At 36.7% G+C, this 19,784-nt stretch overlaps 1 protein-coding gene across 6 annotated transcripts in view; it reads right to left on the bottom strand.

The window, feature by feature from the left end:
• The window catches only part of ADK (adenosine kinase), a 543,729-nt gene that overhangs the window by 72,202 nt on the left and 451,743 nt on the right, over positions 1-19,784 (bottom strand).

Below are 19,784 nucleotides of genomic sequence, written 5' to 3'. Positions count from 1 at the left end.
ATTTTATTAATGGGTTACTTATATTTTCCCTCTAATTTAAGGGAAAAATGCTTAATAAAAACCAGGCCAGCAGCAATTCTTTTTGAGAGCACTTTAGTATAAACTTTCTTCATGACTGAATTCATTAGCCTCTTGCATTAGTCTTTGTTTATCATCTTTAAACCAAGCCAATCTTTATTAATTTTCTAAGGCGTTTTCCCTAGTGCGTTCCTCACAGTTTATATATAGCTCCTTTTCTCTACGATTTTTCTAACCCTATCAAATTTGTCTCAGTCTAACTCCATGGGATTGTTCATCACTAATACGTTTTAGAGGGATTATTGCAGCTTTTATTCTTTGGCATTTAATTAAAAAAAAAAAAAAAGGATCTTCATCTTTAGTATTTGTTGATCCCTCTGAAACAGAGCTTTATAAACAGATGTAAGTATAGTTCCTTTCTTTTACTGAATTATGATAAACTGACCACAAAATGTTTCTCAGCCCAAATCTCTTTCTTCTCAGTATGTACTTTAAGCACTTAATCATGTCCTGTGCAGTACAGCATTCAAAGGCCTATTACAACTTACCATTTCATGCTTACCCACAACCCATCTCCATGATATGTAACTTTCTTTGTGATACATCATACCCTTTAAGGCCTCTTTGCCTTTTGATCTTAGTGCTCCATTAACTTAAATTCTTTTGTAATATCAACTTGCCAAAACTGTAAGTATTCTTCAAAGCCTAATTCAAACACCACTTCCTCTGTGAAACTTATAAATTTCTTCATTCTTTATCCTATAAAAATCTGCTCATAAAAGTTGTATACAACTTCTCATGTTGTATTAGTGGGCTGTGTCTCTTCTAGATTCCAAGAAAAGGAGATTTTGTCTTATTTTATCTCTATAACTACAAGTTTTGACATATAGAAGGCATTCAATAAAATAACCTTGACTTGAATTCGTTTGTACTGCTACTTTACTGTTTTAATCTATCGGTATCTTGCCCCTCCAACTTGTTCTTCTTGGAGTTAGATTCTCAGACTTAAATTCTATATTATCCGGCATATTCTTAGCACATGATTTGTGAGTTGGAAGAAATGTCAGAAATAACATAAATCCAAAACATCAACCAATGTAGTAATTCATTTAACTAAATACTTTCGTTTAAATATCTATAATGACTTCCATGACCACATTGACTGGTTTACCCAGGATAGTCCTATTACAATTAATAGTACCCCCTTCCATTTCCAAAAGTATGTAAGTTTTGAAGACAAGTTTTATGGTTATTCAAATAATGAAAAACTATTTCCTCACAAGTACTGGACAGCTGAACAAGCCCTAATTATTATACGTTTTGAATTCTGAACCATGTGAATGTACTGCTTCCTCACAAGGCATTTAAAACATTTTTCCCTTTGTTATAGGTGAGTATGGGTGAAATTCTAGGAAATCATTAAGAGTACAGCCAAAATGCATTACAATGAGTAAATCATATAAACTAGGAGTCCCTACCTTTGGAATCTACTGCCTGATGGTCTGAGGTAGAGCTGAAGTGATAACAATAGAGATAAAGGATACAATAAACGTATAGTGCTTGAAACTAACACAACATTGTAAAGCAACTGTCCTCCAATTAAAAATAAATTTTTAAAAAGGGTTCATCTAAATTTTAATATATGGAAATTAAAATTAATGTCAAAAGAATATTAATAATTAAGGTTGTAGAAAATTAAAGAAAAAAAGGACTGCGCTTCAATCATCCCTAAACCCGCCCCCCCTACCCCCCCCACCCCCCCGCCCCCCCACCCCCCCCCACCCCCCTGCCCCCCCCCACCCCCCCCCACCCCCCCGCCCCTGGCCATGGAAAACCTGTCTTCCATGAAACTAGTTCCTGGTGCCAAAAAGGTTGGGGATTGCTGATATTAAGTGCAAAATAATGAGACAAAAAAATAGGCCACTTTCTTGGGACAAGAAAAGCTCTAAATATAGGAACTTAAAATAGTTTCATAGAAACAGGGAAAAGCTAAATAAACTTTATGGACCAAGATTAAACAAAGGGGGAAAAGTCCTCAGGAATACTGGCTGCTGTAGGGCTACTTTAAAAATCAATGATGCAAAAATGATGTGAGCTTCTTAAGACATTTAACTGGGATAAACTGTCTGATCCTAATAATAGGAACAAGGCAACAGTTAAGTCTGCATTTAAATAAATTTTTCATATTAAATGTAAAAACACTTTATTCCTTTTAACTGAGGGAAAATTTAGCTGTTCAATTATCTGAATTATACTTATCTGCTACCCTTCCAAAGATCTTTATCTGAGCCAAAAACTTGCATGTGGTGTTTAAGCCAAAATAAAATTTTGCCGCCAAGTTATAATGTTCTGAAAACTGAATTTTGGTGTCTAACTGAACTGCAGAAAAATAACTTACTGGGTATAATCAATAATTACTCTGAAAAATATTTGGTAATATACTTCTTAGGTAAATATCCATTTGTATACTTTCAAGAGCTTTAAATTATAGAAATTGATTATATATAGTCTTAAAACACAACGGATACATTCTCTAAGAATTATTTAAGCTAACGTCTATCTATCTAGGGCTTCCCAAGTGACTCTAAGGTAAAGAATCCGCCTGCCAATGCAGGAGACACAAAAGACATGGGTTCAATCCCTGGGTCAGGAAATGACAACCCACTCCAGTATTACTGTCTGAAAAATTCCAAGGACAGAGGAGCCTGGTAGGCTACAGTCCACAGGGTTGTAAAGAGTCGTACATGATAGAGTGACTGAGCTCACTATCTATCTATCAGTGTGTAGCTAAACATACCCATTCACATACATGAAATGCATTTATATGTACACACTCTTTTTCATCAGAATGTTTTCTAGCTCTAAGAGGTTCTAACTAAAGAGTATTGGAGGGTATTTGGGAGAAACTCTAAAAAACATAGTATGGACTAGTTCATACACAGATGCTTTCTTAGATTAAGGGGCCCCTGGGTGTATTCCTACATGAAGATTTATTGTTATTGATCTTACAGTTAAGTGTGTAATGGGGAAGGAGGCAGTGATCATTTAAATAAACATTCTGAGGTACACTGTGAGCCAGGGTTTTTCCAAACCGGGTGCTATCCATATTTTGGGTCAGATAATTCTTTGTTGTAAGTTGCTATCCTGTGAATTAAAGGATGTATAGTGGAGAAGGCAATGGCACCCCACTCCAGTACTTTTGCCTGGAAAATCCCATGGACGGAGGAGCCTGGTAGGCTGCAGTCCATGGGGTCGCTACAGTCAGACACGACTGAGCGACTTCACTTTCACTTTTCACTTTCATGCATTGGAGAAGGAAATGGCAACCCACTCCAGTGTTCTTGCCTGGAGAATCCCAGGGACGGGGAAGCCTGGTGGGCTGCCATCTATGGGGTCGCACAGAGTTGGACACGACTGAAGCGACTTAGCAGCAGCAGCAGCAGCAGTGGCATCTCTGGCCTCTATCCATTAGATACTAGTAGAATTCCCTAACCCTCCTCTACCTATTCCATTGTGACAACCAAAAGGAAAGAGAACAACTGCTCCAAGTTGAGAACCACTGCTGTAATAAACACATGAGGCACCATAGTACAGAATAGATAACACAAGATTAAGAATCAAAAGGTTAGGTTCTAATCCAGCTGTTTTTGCCTCTAACTTTAGTGTCATGGGGAAATTACCTAATCTAGCAGTTTTCAAAGTGGATTATGGAGTGCAGTATTACCAAATCAGCTAACAACCTTACATAACAAATAGATCAGCCCTCTTAACTTTCCAGGACCATATACTTTCAAATTTATAATAAAAAGATATTTTTTAAGGACATTAGGTTCTATTGCTATTGCTTGTAACAAACCAACTCATACATCATAAACAACTAGAACAGTTGAAAAAAAATTTTTTTAATTTTTAAATAAATGAAGGTATGAGAGCTGCCAAAGTAGCCAAGACTTGATGGGACAGGACCTCTGAGAAAAGAGAACCTTAAAGAGCTATCTTGATGTGCTAAAAGTTGACTTTCTCCTTCAGGACCTGGCAATTCTTGGTTCTGGTGAATGACTGAGATTCTGGGGAACTGGCTTATGCTAAAAGGGATTCCCCTTAGCTCAGCTGATAAAGAATCTGCCTGCAATGCAGGAGACCCCTGTTTGATTCGTGGGTTGGGAAGATCCCCTGAAGAAGGAGTTCAGTTCAGTTGCTGAGACATGTCTGATTCTCTGCTATGGACTGCTATGGACTCCACAGGCTTCCCTGTCCATCACCAACTCCCGGAGCTTGCTTCAACTCATGTCCTTTGAGTCAGTGATGCCATATGACCATCTCATCCTCTGTCATCCCCTTCTCTTCTCGCCTTCAACCTTTCCCAGCATCAGGGTCTTTTCCCAAGGGTCAGTCCTTTGCATTAGGTGGCGAAAGTGATGGGGCTTCAGCTTCAGCATCAGTCCTTCCAATGAATATTTAGGACTGATTTCCTTTAGGGTTGACTGATTGGATCTCCTTGCAGTCCAAGGGTCTCTCAAGAATCTTCTCCAATACCACAGTTCAAAAACATCAGTTCTTCAGTGCTCAGGTTTTTTATGGTCCAACTCTCACATCCATACATGACTACTAGAAAAACCAAAGCTTTCACTAGACGGACCTTTATTGGCAAAGTAATGTCTCTGCTTTTTAATATGCTGTCTAGGTTTGTCATAGCTTTTCTTCCAAGGAGCAAGTGTCTTTTGATTTCATGGCTGCAGTCACCATCTGCAGTGATTTTGGAGCCCAGAAATTAAAGTCCGTCACTGTTTCCATTGTTTCCTCATCTATTTGCTATGAAGTGATGGGACCAGATGCCATGATCTTAGTTTCCTGAATGCTGAGCTTTAAGCCAGCTTTTTCACTCTCCTCTTTTACTTTCATCAAAATGCTCTTTAGTTCCTCTTCACTTTCTGCCATAAGGGTGGTGTCATCTGCATATCTGAGGTTATTGATATTTCTCCTGGCAATCTTGATTCCAGCTTGTGCTTCATCCAGCCCAGCATTTCACAAGATGTATTCTGCATATAAGTTAAATAAACACGGTGACAATATACAGCCTTGAAGTACTCCTTTCCCAATTTGGAACCAGTCCATTGTTCCATGTCTAGTTCTAACTGTTGCTTCTTGACCTGTATACAGGTTTCTCAGGAGGCAGGTCAGGCGGTGTGGTATTCTCATCTCTTGAAGAACTTTCCACAGTTTATGGAAATGGCTATCTAATCCAGTATTCTTGCCTAGAGAGTCCCCATGGACAGAGAAGCCTGGCAGACTACAGTCCACAGGGTCGCAGAGTCAGACACAACTGAGCAACTAAGTGCACAAGAGGCAACAGAGCCAATGGAGTTTCTGGCCATCTGCAGGCCTGGTGAGACATACCTGGAGTGAAGGCAATCTGAATTGAAGTGTCATGATCATGAAGGGGAATACAGTGGAGTAAGACTGGTACTCAGGGGTTTTCTCCTTTGAGGTATCTGCCAAATTTGTAAGGCAGCAGGACAAGAGGTCAACAGATTAAGTAGAAGATCTCTAAAAGGCAGAGTAATGTTTTTGGTAGTTATATGGTGCCAAAGAGAACCTACTGGAGAGTAGGGATCCTAGCAAATACCCCAGGATTTTTGGAGACCTGAAGAATTTCAGGAGTGGGGTGGGGGGTGGGGGGGATGGGGACAGAAATAGATTGAGCCTTATAAAAACTGCAACAAACCCTTGTGTTGGTTCACTTTCTGATCTAGCTTTACTCTAGCTGCCTTCTACAAAAAGACAGTATCACCAACAGAAATGCTATAATTTATTAAGGATAAAAGAAACAGATCTACAGATAACGGAGATAAAGCTTTTGGACATGCAGTTTACTTTTACTATAATTAACATGTTTGAAAAATTAATGACAAGGTAGAGGATAACATTATAAAACTAAGATAAATAAAAAAGAAACAAATAATTTAGAAAAAGAAGAATGTGATTACTGAAATAAGGAAATCAACAGATACGTTGAAATGCAGATAGGAGAAAGCAAAAGAGATAGGATTCATGAACTAAATGCTAGGTCACTGCAAAACACACAAGCTGAAGCCTGAGGGAAGAAAAAGGATAAAAGATACAAAAAAGGTAAAAAAGACATATGGGACACAATGAAAAAGGCCCAAGATATGTGATTGGTCTCTAATTGGAAAGACAAGAATGCAGTATCTAAGAGATAATTACTGAGAATTTCCCCAAACTGTTAAGCAACATTAAGAAGATGATACAGAGTCAAAGATGAAAGAAGCACTAAAAATCCCAACAGGATAAATACAAAACCAAATACAAAATTAAAGTCAAAGAACTGGTGGTTCAGATGGTAAAGCGTTTGCCTGCAATGCGGGAGACCTGGGTTCGATTCCTGGGTTGGGAAGATCCCCTGGAGAAGGCAATGGCAATCCACTCCAGCACTCTTGCCTGGAAAATCCCATGGACGGAGGAGCCTGATAGGCTACAGTCCATGGGGTCGCAAAGAGTCAGACACGACTGAGCGACTTCACTTTCACTTTCACTATAGAGAACAAACTTATGCTTGCCAAGGGGGAAGGATCAAAGTCAGAGATAGTCAGGGAGTTTAGAACTGACGTGTAAACAATGCTAGATTTTAAATGGATAACCAACAAGGTCCTACTGTATAGCACAGAAAACTCAGCTCAGTGCTGTGTGGCTACCTGGGTGGGAGTATAGTTTGGAGGAGAATGCTGCTGCTACTGCTAAGTCACTTCAGTCGTGTCCAACTCTGTGTGATCCCATAGACGGCAGCCACCAGGCTCCCCCATCCCTGGGATTCTCCAGGCAAGAACACTGGAGTGGGTTGCCATTTCCTTTTCCAATGCAGGAAAGTGAAAAGTGAAAGTGAAGTCGCTCAGTCACATCTGACTCTTCGAGACCCCATGGACTGCAGCCTACCAGGCTCCTCCATCCATGGGATTTTCCAGGCAATAGTACTGGAGTGGGGTGCCATTGCCTTCTCCTGGAGGAGAATGGATACATGTAATATGTATCACTGAGTCCCTTTGCTGTACACCTGAAACTATCAGAGTATTGCTAATTACCTATACTCAATACAAGATAAAAAGTCAAAAAACAAACAAACCTAAGTTAAGGTCAAAGAGAAATCCCAAAAAGCATTAAGAGAAAATGAAAATATGTTCAAAGGACCAAGAATAAGACTAATTGTGGCTTCTCAACAAAGACAAAAGAATCCAAAAGATAATGGAAGGTGATCATTAAAGAGCTCAAGTAATATAACCCAGTATATCGAGTTCCATAAAATAGAAACATTTTCAAGCAAAAACCAAAAGAATTCACACACTAAGTGAAACACTAAAAGGGGGGCTGTTTAGGCAGAAGAAAAATTATGTAATAATTTGTAAATACTTAGATGAAAACATAGAAATGCAAAAGGGAAAGAAAAAAATGAAAGTATATTCAACTGCAAAAGATAACAGTATTTTGTCACTACAAGGCACTAAGATATATGCAGAATTAAAATGAATGACAACAATAATACAAAAGATTAAAAGGTTTAGACGGATTTAAAACGTTCTAAGATCCTACTATTTTTTTTTTTTTTTTTTTGTATGAGAAGTGGCAAAAGTTATGGTTTATATTTGACTTCAATAGGTCAAGGATAGATTTTGTAATCTTTAGGGTACACATTAAAGATATACCACTGGCAAACATATAGAGATAGAAATGAGAATTAAAAACACCTGATTAATCCAAAAGATGCAGGAAAGGACAGAAAAAAGAAAACAAATATGAGAAAATAGAACATGAATCCAATGATATGAGTTATTTATATTTAATATAAAGATTCCAAAAGATAAAGATTGTCAGAATTGCAAAACAACAAAAAACTATATGCCAACTGCAAAAAAATCTTAAATAAGACCAAAGAAAGGTAGAAAGTAAAGGAATAGACATACACCAATGCAAATAATATCGCACAGAAAGTTGGCATATTTACACTAATAACAGATACCACAGACATTGAGGCCAGAGGCATTGTTAGAAGTAAAGAGGGACATCTCAAGATGATAAAACATTCAATTTATCATGAAGATAAAAGAATTCTAAACTTATATACAGGACTTCCCTGGTGGTCTACTAGTTCAGAATTTACCTCCCAATGTAGGGGACATGGGTTTGATCCCTGCCCTGGGAGACCCCACAAGCCTCAGAGCAACTGAGCCCACAAAGTCTGCATGCCTAGAGCCCATGCTCTGCAAGAGAAGCCACCACAATGAGAAGTCTGTGTTCCACAGTGAAGACCAGCTCTCGTTCACCGCAACTAGAGAAAGTTCATGTATAGCAAAGAAGACCCAGCGCAGTAGAAAATAAATACATATATAGTAAACAAAATAACTTATGTGCATGTAATAGGATACCTTCAAAATACATAAATCAAAATTTGATAGCACCAAAAGGAGAAATACACAAATTCAACTCAGAGTAGGACTGTTTAATAAACCTCTCTTCATAACTGATAAAACAAGCAGACAAAAATAAACAAGAATATAAATGGTCTGAACTACAAACTTGACAAACTTGACCTAACTGTGTATATAAGGCAATATATAAGAATATCAGCATTTACATTTTTTTAATGCCCAAAGAATATGTATAAAATTAACCGTATGGCATGCAGTAAAAACAAAATTACAACAAATTTTGAAGAACTAAAATCATCCAACATATTTGATCACAATAAAATTAAACAAAGTCATAAACAAAAAGATAATTAGGAAATCTCCAGATATTCAGAAATTAAGCAAAACTTTCTAAATAACTTAAGGATTTAAATTTCAAAGATGAAAATTAAACTAGATAATTGAGAAAAATCAATGAAGACAGACTTGATTCTTTATAAGAATAATAATAATTGATCAACCCTGTGGAGGCCATCAAAATGTGCCTCTCAGATCTGCCATGGGCCATAACTGACTGATGGAACTAGCTATGTTCTGAATCCATCACTGCTTTCATGCTGGGTCCATGCTTCCCAACAGCAGGGGACTGAGCACAGCAGGAAGGCAGTGCAGTGGAGTTTTTTTTTTTTTGCTGTCGCTTCATTTATTTATTTTTTGGCTGTGCTGGGTCTTTGTTGTTGTATGGGCTTTTCTCTAGTTGCACTGAACAGAGTCTACCCTCTAGTTGGGTCGTGCAGGCTTCTCACTGCTGTAGCTTCTCCTGTATACAGCACAGGATCTTAAGCATGTAGGCTCTGGGTTGTGGCATGCGGGCTCAGTAGCTGTGGCTCCCAGGCTCTAGAGCACAGGCTCAGCAGTTGTGCCACATGGGCTTAGTTGCTTCACGGCACATGGGATATTCCTGGACCAGGGATTGAACCCAAGTCTCCTGCACTTGGCAGGCAGATTCTTTACCATTGAGTCACCAGGGAATCTCTGGAATCCTATTCTTGAGAGGTGGGACTCCATTCGACAGCCTGGCTTGATGAGCAACTATGGACTGAGGAATCCTCACTGATGCTGTCAAAACTTTACTGTATTACAACCTAAGCCTCTTCCTACTTTCCTTCTTTCCTACCTACTTTCCTTCTCTCTAACACAGGGAACAGACCTGCATCACAATTTGACAGGTCTCTTTGCCCCTCTGACTGCCATCTTATTATCTTTCACAGGTGTTTCCTTCAATAAATCTTTTGATGTTTAACTTCATCTTTTCAAAAATGTAAACAATTAATTATCTGTGGCTGGCTGGGTCTTTGTTGCTGCCCACCAGCTTCCTTTAGTTGAGGTGAATAGGGGCTATTCTCTAGTTGCGGTGTGCAGGCTTCTGTTTACAGCGTCTTCTCTTGTTGATGAGCACAGGCTCCAGGGCACGCAGGCATCAGCAGTTGTAGCATGCCGGCTCAGGAGCTACTGTTCATGGTCTCTAGACCACAGGCTCAGTAGTTGTGGCACATGGGCTTAGCTGCTCTGATGCATGTGGGATCCTCCTGGACCAGGAATCTAATCTGTGTCTTCTGCATTGGCAGGTGGACTCTTAACCACTGGATAACTAGGCAAGTCCCTCTAATTTCATCTTGGCATCTACTTCTTGGAAAATCCTAACTAAAGTAAACTTCTAGGAAGTGATCAAGGAAAAGAGCAGAAATTTAATTCCAAGATCAAGAATTTTAAAAACAACATTATAAATCCTATAGTAAGCAGGAAGGTGAGAGAATAGTATGAATGATTTTATGCTAATAGATTTTAATATTTAGATGAAGAAAATTCCTAGAAAAAGCACAATTTATCAAAACTAGCATAGAAAGAAATGGAAGCTACACATTCTGATTCAATGAAAGAAGCTAAATCTGCAATGAAAAGTCATCCAACAAAGTACTTCCTAGGCCAGGACATTTTGAAGGGTGAATTCTTTATAATATTTACATAAAACTAACATCAGTGTAATAAAACTCCTCTAGAACAGAAAAAGGCGCTTATCTATTTCATTTTATAAGATCATCATAATGTTCCTACCCAAAGTAACAAAATGTTACAAGAAAGGAAAATTATAAGGCAAACTCTCTCTAAGCAACACTGCAAAAATCAGAAACAAAACATAATTAGATCAAATTCAATGATCTAATAGAAAAATATCACAATTATATTGGGATTATCTCAAGAATGCGAAGGTGGTTTTACCACTCCAAAACCAAGCTATAATTCACACATTAAAAGGAAAAAAAAAAGAAAGAAATCATATAGCAATCTTAATAGATCAGGACAGTTATTGGATAAAATGCAACATTCCTTCATGAATAAAAAATAGTCTTAACCACAATAAAATTCTTAGTAAACTATTACTGGAAGGAAACTTCCTTAATCTGATAAAGAATATCGACAAAGAGAATATAGCAAATATGATTTTTGATGAAGTGCTGAAATGAGACTTCCCCTGTTAGAAATGAGACAAAAATGCTCAAAATAACTATTTCAACTGTATTTATATTTGATATGCTGTACTGTGCTAGATAATACAGTTGATAAAAAGTCTGAAAGAAAGCAAACATCTGTGGGACTTCCCTGGTAGCTCAGTGATAAAGAATTCACTTGCCAATGCAGGAGACACTGGCTCAATCACTGACAGGAGAAGATCCCCCACGCTGCGGAACAACTGAACCTGTGTCCTAGAGTCTGTGCTCCATGACACGAGAAGCCACCGCACTGAGGAGCCCGCACATCATAACTAGAGAGTAGCTCCCACTTGATACAACTAGAGAAAGCCCATATAGCCAAAAAAAAAAAAAGTAAATATTTGGGAAAGAAGCAAAATTGTAAATCTGTAAATATTCACAGATGATATCATTATATATATAGAAAATCCTACAGAACCAACAGATACATTACTAAAATGAAAACAAGGTCACTATAAAAAAAATCTATACATCAATAAAAAACAAATAGAAGCTGAAATCTAAAAGGATGTCATTTAAAGAGGGGAAGCAGCTTAGCAGCAGCACCAGCAGCACTAAAAGACAAAAAACCTGGAATCTTACAAAGATAGATATTATAAGATGATTACACTGAAAATAACAAACATTTTGAGAACAATTAAAGACCACTTAAAATATCAGAGGGAAATACTCTATGGATTAGAAAACACAATATTATAAAGGTATCAATTCTCTCTAGCTGAAATGCAGATTCAATAAAATCTCAAAAAAAATTCTATTAAGAATTTGACACAAAAAATAAAACTTGAGAGGAGGTGATAATAAACAGATTCTGGAATTTATGTGGAAATGCAAAGGACCAAGAAGAACCAAGAGAGTCCTGAAGAACAAAGTTAGAAAGCTGATAATAATCAGATAATAAAGGTGATTATATAAACTAAGTAAATGACAATGTAAACCAGTATAAGAATAAAGAGACAATGGAATAGAATAGTCAAGAAAAAGAATCACAGATACAAGATCATCTGAAATATGACAAAGGTATCAATTTAGTGCAGTTAGGAAGACGATGATGGGTCAACTGGTTATTCATATGGGAAAAATGAATGAATCATGCCTTCTGGATCACATCATATACAAAAACTAGCTCTAATTCTAGATGGACTGTGGATCTACATGAAAACTTTTTTTAAAATAAAACATTAGGAAAAAATAACAGGAAAATATGAAGACATGAGCTTGGCATATGTAAAGATTTTCCTCAAAAAAACAGCAAAGTTTATTTACCACAGAAGAAAACACTATAAATTTGACTATATTAAAATGAAAGGCTTTTCTAAGATACTTGCATCCTAAGGTTCACTGCAGCACTATTTACAACAGCCAGGACGTGGAAGCAACCTAAATGTTCATCCAAAGAAGAATGGATAAAGAAGATCTGGTATACATACATACATATATATATATATATATATATAAAATGGAATATTACTCAGAGTAGTCATGAAAAAAGAATGAAATAATGCCATTTGCAGCAACACAGATGAACCTAGAGAGTGTCATACTGAATGAAGTAAGTCAGAGAAAGAAGGACAAATATCATATGATATTGCTTACACGTAGCATCTAAAAAAAAAGCGTACAAATGAACTTATCTACAAAACAGAAATACAGTTACACATGTAGGAAACAAAACTTGGTTACCGGGGGAAAAGGCGGGGAAGATAAATTAGGAAATTGTGATTGGTATAACACACTACTATATATAAAATAGATAACTAATAAAGACCTAACTGTAATTGAACTCGATTCAATGCTCTTTAATGGCCTTTATGGTAAAAGAATCTTAAAAAGAGTGATATATGTATATGTATAACTGAGTCACTTTGCTGTACAGCAGAAACTAACACTACAGTGTTAATCAGCTATACTCCATTAAAAATTACATTAGTTTCAGGTGTACAACAAAATGATTTGATATTTACATACATTGTGCTATAGGAAATAAGAATACAAAATAGAATTTTACAGTAAATAAATAAAATTAAAGGCTTTTCTAACCAAAGACTTGCATGTTGATTGTAAGAATTATAATCAATAAGACAACAAATAAGCACAAAAACTTAACAAGAACTTCACAAAACTAGATATTCAAATGTTAATAAGCAGACGAAAATGTGCCCCACCTCATTACAACATGAAAATTTTAATTAAAAGCACAATGACATACTAGTATATACTCACCAGAATGACAAAACTAAAAAGATGGATAGTATCAAATGCTGGTGAAAATGTGAGGGGGAAAAGTCATTGTATATAAATTAGTACCGTCAGTTTGGAAAATTCTGAATTGTTAACTATGGTAGTGGTTACATAAACATATGCATTTGTCAAAACACACAAAGTGACACTATAAAGAGTAAATTTTTTACTTATTTAAAAAACAATTATCCTTCAATTAAAAAATAAATTAAAAAAAAAACCCAGATATGAAAGGAAATCAAAGTAGAATACAAACTCTAATAAATATAACTATTACAAATGAATAATATAACCATATTGAAGTGGATGGAATAATAAGAACTAACTTAGAGTTACTTTTGGATAACACCATCTTGACTGCAGGGAGATCAAACCAGTCAATCCTGAAGGAAATCAGTCCTGAATATTCAATGGAAGGACTGATGCTGAAACTGCTATATTTTGGTCACCTGAAGCAAAGAGCTGACTCATTGGAAAAGACCATGATGCTGGGAAAGATCAAGGGCAGGAGAAGGGGATGACAGAGGATGAGATGGTTGGATGGTATCACTGACTCAATTGACATGGTTTGAACAAACTCCGGGAGTTGGGGATGGACAGGAAGGCCTGGCGTGCTACAGTCCATGGGGTCACAAAGAGTCGGACACGACTGAATGACTGAACTGAAGTGAACTGACTAGATACCACACGGTCAAAGACAAAAATAACTGTAAACTAACACTGTATGTCAAGGAAATATGTTTCACACAAGGGTATGGGAAAGCAATTAAAAACTACTTTGTTGTTTAGTTGCTAAGTTGAGTCCAATTGTTTTGTGACCCCATGGACTGTAGACTGCTAGGCTCCTCTCTCTATGGGATTCCCCAGGCAAGAATACTAGAGTGGGTGGTCATTTCCTTCCCCAGAGGCTCTTCCTGACCCAAGGATTGAATATGCATCTCCTACATTGGCAGGCAGACTCCTTACCACTGCGCCACCAGGGAAGCTCAAAAACTACTTTAGGATGAAAAAAAATACTAACTATAGCTTATATAACAAAACCAGAAATTTCAATATCATAGTGAGAAGTTATAAATAAGGAAAGGAAGACGGTCAGAAAGAACTTTATTGTTCCAACAATAAACTGGAATCAAAGGTATCAGTCTGAACTCATGGAATTTAAATATATCCATGGATAGAGAAATAAATATAAACAGGTGTAGAGTCATGGGTCAGAGAAGGCAATGGCACCCTATTCCAGTACTCTTGCCTGGAAAATCCCATGGACGAAGGAGCCTGGTAGGCTGCAGTCCATGAGGTCGCCAAGACTCGGACACGACTGAGCGACTTCACTTTGACAGGACTGAAGCGACTTAGCAGCAGCAGCAGCAGCCAATCTATTTGTAAGAGGGCCTAGAAGCAATGATTCTTAAGTAGCAATGAGCATATCTAGTACCCAGATTTGGGTTTCTAAAAACATGTGCTAGTAAAAGGAGCTAGGGTTATTTGAAGAAGTAGTTGAACATCTTATGTTGTGAAAAAGGAAGGTAGTACTTAAAAAAGTATGGGGACAGAGCAGGATAAAAAGCCTATATATTGGGTGATTCTGTTTTAAAAAGAAGCAAAACAAATTGTGAGCAGTAGAAGTGAAAATAATGGGTAAATTTGGTGGGGGTAATGATTTAGGAGGGGAGTTCAAGGTGTGGGTTCTAAAGCGCTAGAAGGGTTCTTCTACTTGATTTGATGGTCACTGGCATAGGTATGAAAATCGTAGGTATGATGTGCCAACATAATGAAAATCTGAACCAGTTGTGTATCCGTACTATATTTCAAAACAAACCATATAATCTATTTTATATTTTGATTACAGTGGCTGTTCCATGTTAATTGGTAAAATATATGTGCATTCTACCATATGTAATCTATACCTTAATAAATCTGATTAAAGGTCCTTTAAAAATAAATTCTATGATGAGGAGAACATTTGCCTAGTGTAGGCTGTCTTCCATTTTGCTTTCTAGCTTTGATAGAAAGGTGGGTGTTCAAAGAAGTCTCATTTCTCGACAAGCCTGAGATCACTAAACCATACAAACCATGCCCCAAAGATAATACTTTGTCAGGAACAAGACAGTTTCACATATGTCATTGTAAATTATTTTGAACCTCTGGATTAAAGAACTTTGTCTTTTGTGGTTACAAAACATTTTAAACGGAACATGAATTAATAAGTTACCTTTTTACGTTAATAGTTAAGAAAAATACATATTGTGTAAAACCTTATCTGGTAAGAACTTTTTCCTAAGAATGCCATGCATAGATGTTCGGAAAGAATGCTACTTAATTTGTTCCATCCACATCATTACCAGTACCTATGCCAATAAGAACAAGATTTAAAATTGGTTTGGCTGTAGTGGAGAACATTTTCAAAGTGATTTATAATAATATTTTATAGCAGTAGCAGTTGTGATGATGTGCCGACATTATTCTTTCAGCTGCTGAGATTGTTTTTCCTTTAGAGTTCGCATTTTCTTTTGCACACCTTCTGTGCTTTATGCCTACCAGAATTGCAAATCATACTGAGCTTTTCTTAGAGAGTAATAGACAGCCTTGAGTGTTTTCAAAGAACATGAAAACTTAACTAGCAAATGGGGTGACAAGTTTAAGGACTCAAGAACATGAAAACAAAAAACTTCAATAACCCCATTTACTCATAAGAAAATGACAAAAGACACTATGATGTGTCTATCCTAAATTACGAACTTCCCAGAGGCAGGAGACTATTTAAAGTAGTATGTATATAGATTGCTTTTTATTGTGGATGAGTCCTTGTTACTTTGTGATTTATTGAGAAGGAGAAGGATTCAACAAGGCCTGACTTACTGAGGCATCAGATGCTTAGCTGCTAAAAGATTTTGTTTCCATTATCCCACAGGATCATAGAACTTGAAGCAACGTTATCAAATCACCTAATCCAGTGGCTCTCAAAGTGAGAGAAGAGGATAGTAGCATTGCTATATCACCTAAGGGGCTTCCCTGGTGGCTAAAACAGTAAAGAATCCGCCTGCAATGCTGGAGATCTGTTTAAGATTCCCTGGGTCGGGAAAATCCCCTGGAGAAGGGAATGGCTATTCTAGTATTCTTGTCTGGAGAATTTCATGATCAGAGGAGCCTGGCAGGCTACAGCCCATGGGGTTGCAGAGTCGGACTTGACTGAGTGACTAAGTGCACACACATTATCACCTAAGGGAGTTTTTTCAACAAATTCACAACCTTGCACTTCTCTTCCCCCAGACTCTATCACCTCCATTCTTATACATCTTCTTGAGGATATATATTCTAACTCCTCACAGGGATGTATCAGGTTGAGGGGAAGGTGTTTTTATGAAGGGAGGGCAATATTTACCAAAAGCCCATTAGGTGATTCTAATGTAACAGCACCAGTTTTCCAATTGAGAACCTCTGACCTAGTCTGTTTTTTTCTTTTAGGGCACAATTACAATTCAAACAGCTCAGAAAGCACTCTGGAAGTATTCAGAAAAGTCTACAGCTTATTCTTCAGTGTCCCTATTTTATTGTCTCATAACAGCTACTGTGTAAAATGTGTTATTTTCAATTCAGAACAAAAGTCCTATTGCTTCTTCCAATTTTCTATGATATATTTAGTACAGAAACTTGGAAAAACTTAAACTTGCTACGAAGATATAAATATGTATATATGTGCATATATGTACATATTTATACATGTGTATGTAGAAAATCTTTTTTTCCACTACAATCCTTATTTTAATAAGATTATATTTATGTTAATATTTGAAGACCTTATTAGCAGCTGCTTTGCGGTAGGTAATCTTCAGTCTTAGTTTTTCTAAAGTTTATAGACACAGAAATGATTTCCCTAACCTGGCTCCCATGTTGCCAACAGGTTCATTCAACATTTATTAAAAGGATCAAAATGGATAGAATCAACTTTTCTTTCCTGCCTTCATCCCTAGTCTCTTGCTCATTATTTTCCAGTCCCTCTCCAATCCCCTCACTCCCCAAAAAGCTCAGAACTCAATTAGCCTGCAAGCAATGAACCAATGATTACTATGTGACAAAACCTCTGGGCTGGAAGGATAGAGGATGGATTCCCAAATGAAATAGAAGTGACCAAAAACAAAACAAACAAAAAAAGGAGTAAGTGGAAAAGTCTTTAGATTCACAAGCAATTTATGGAAGAGGAATTCAAAGAATTACATTTATAATATAAGAGAAAACAGTTTATTGACTCTATCTCAAAAGGAGAAAGGTCTCCAGAATTAAATACCAAGAAACTAATTTTGTTACATTATTGCTAAATGCCACAAACTTAGCAATGATCATTTAAAAGTACTCTACAGCACAAGGTTTAAGGAACAATGATTCCTAATTAGTGTTTTAATAAGTGTGTTAGCATTGCCTTGTAACATTCTGGAATGTCACTTACAGTAAATTAAGGGATACTTTCTTTCCCCATCTTCCATTAGTATTTTAATGCTAGGAGGTGGGAAAAAGCTGATCCATATTCAAGAGGGAAGGAGGAAAAACAATAACAAATTGGCATCTCTTCTGTGAATTGCCCCACAGGCCAAGCATTTTTATGTTCTTAATCATTATTAAATGACTTAACATGACACCCAGAGCCTGGCAAATGATTGCATCCTGACATAAGAACGAATTACAAATGAAATGAAAGATCAAGCCGTATTAGAGGATTGCCTCTGGGAAATGAAAATCTTTAATTCTCTTTTATTATTGACATTTATTTGGCTGCCATGAATAACAACACAGCAAAGAGATTCAGCTATGCTTCTGCATTGAATAGCTTATCCCAGGGCTCAAAACTGCATTAACATTTATCATGTTTGCTTTTGTAGCTGACACCACTGAACAGATTCTCTATCCATCTTGTATTTATCATGCATTGCAGATATAGTGCATCCTCTAATTTAAGTTCATTTTCATAGAGTAGGAACAGCAAAGATTAGCCAGTGTCTTTCCTCAAATAAATTCCTGCTGGTAAGCATCCCTAAGCATGGTTTAATAGATTTAATAAAGAACAAAATGAGTTGACAAGGAAATTCAGTCATAGGAAGGGGAGGCTAATTTTAAAGGTTTCAATTTTGGGAAAATTGTGCAAATTCACAATGAGGAAGACACTTGTACAATATGTAGATCTGGAATATATAAAGCCTTAAAATAAATGTCTCCATAAAGAGCAACAAATTGCATGTTTTGAATCTGAAGGCAGTATACCAGTTCCTGTAAGATAAAAAAATCTGCATGTTTTTCACTTTTCCAAAAAGAGTTCATTGCTAAGACAGGAAGAGGCCACATGGTATAGGAAGACAGCAATCCAGGTAGTTATTATTAATGCAGGGCTATCTTTTCATGACCCTTTTCTCCTTTGTACACATTTACAACATGGCTTTTCCTGTCACAGCAATTAAAGATTATATACTACCTGGTGCCTTTGCTTACATGATCCTCTTTGACTGGACTGCCCTCCTTTCTTTAAGTTCCTCCCAAAATTCAAGACTTAGCAAGGATATCAATGTGTCTTAGGAAAGGTCCTTAATAACTCTGAATTTTGTCTGAAAAATTTTTTTTTTACTTTTCTTTCTGTTTCATTTACTTTTAATTATGGAGACTTTAAAACATATGAAGAAGTGGAAGTAATAACGTAATAACCATCCCCCATATATCCATCACCCAGCTGCCACAATTATTAACTCATGACAAACCTATTTCTATAACAGTTATAAAATAGATGGCTGAGTAAAAACAGAAATGAGGTTTTCTTCTTGAAGTTTAAAAATAAGAAAGTAACTTATTTCTGAATTCTACTTGCTCATAATCAGATAAGTTTATTTTATTCAAGCATGATACTTGGTAAGTAAAATTTATTTATTTATCTATTTTCAGGAAAGACATTTCTAGACTGACAGTATCTCCAAAATTTCAAAACAAATAAACAAAATCAAAGTGGATTTACTCAACTGAATTTTAATAAATATAAGTTCTTGAAAGATTTTTTTACTGGGAGAAGACAGCTGTATTTATTAAAATAAACAATAAAAGGTACATTTTTACAGACATAGAACAAACAGTCCTCAAATTTGCAAAGGACCACAAACTACCCTGAATAGCAAAGCAATCTGGAGAGAAAGAATGAGGCTAGAGGCATCACACTTCCCGATCTCAAATGACATTACAAAGGTAGAGTAGTCACAGCAGTACAGTTCTGCTGAACAAGACACACACACAGGCCAATGGAACAGAACGGAGCCCAGAGACAAACATGCGCATAAGGTCAATTCATTTATGACAAAAGAGCCAAGAGGACACAAGAGGGAAAAGATAGTTTCTTCACAATAAGTGGTATTGGGAAAACCAGACAGCCATAGGCAAAAGAATGAGACTGGACCACCATCGTGCAACATACATAAGCATCACCTTAAAGTGAATGAAAGACTGGAAGCCAAGACTTGAAATCAAACAACTGTTAGAGGGAAACAAAGGAGTAAGCCCTTGACATTGGTCTTGATGATGAATTTTT

Source organism: Bos taurus, chromosome 28 (genome assembly GCF_002263795.3).
Source record: "Bos taurus isolate L1 Dominette 01449 registration number 42190680 breed Hereford chromosome 28, ARS-UCD2.0, whole genome shotgun sequence".
Lineage (NCBI taxonomy): Eukaryota > Metazoa > Chordata > Mammalia > Artiodactyla > Bovidae > Bos > Bos taurus.
The sequence above is the reverse complement of the archived record's forward strand: the minus strand, read 5'-3'. Positions and strand labels throughout refer to the sequence as shown.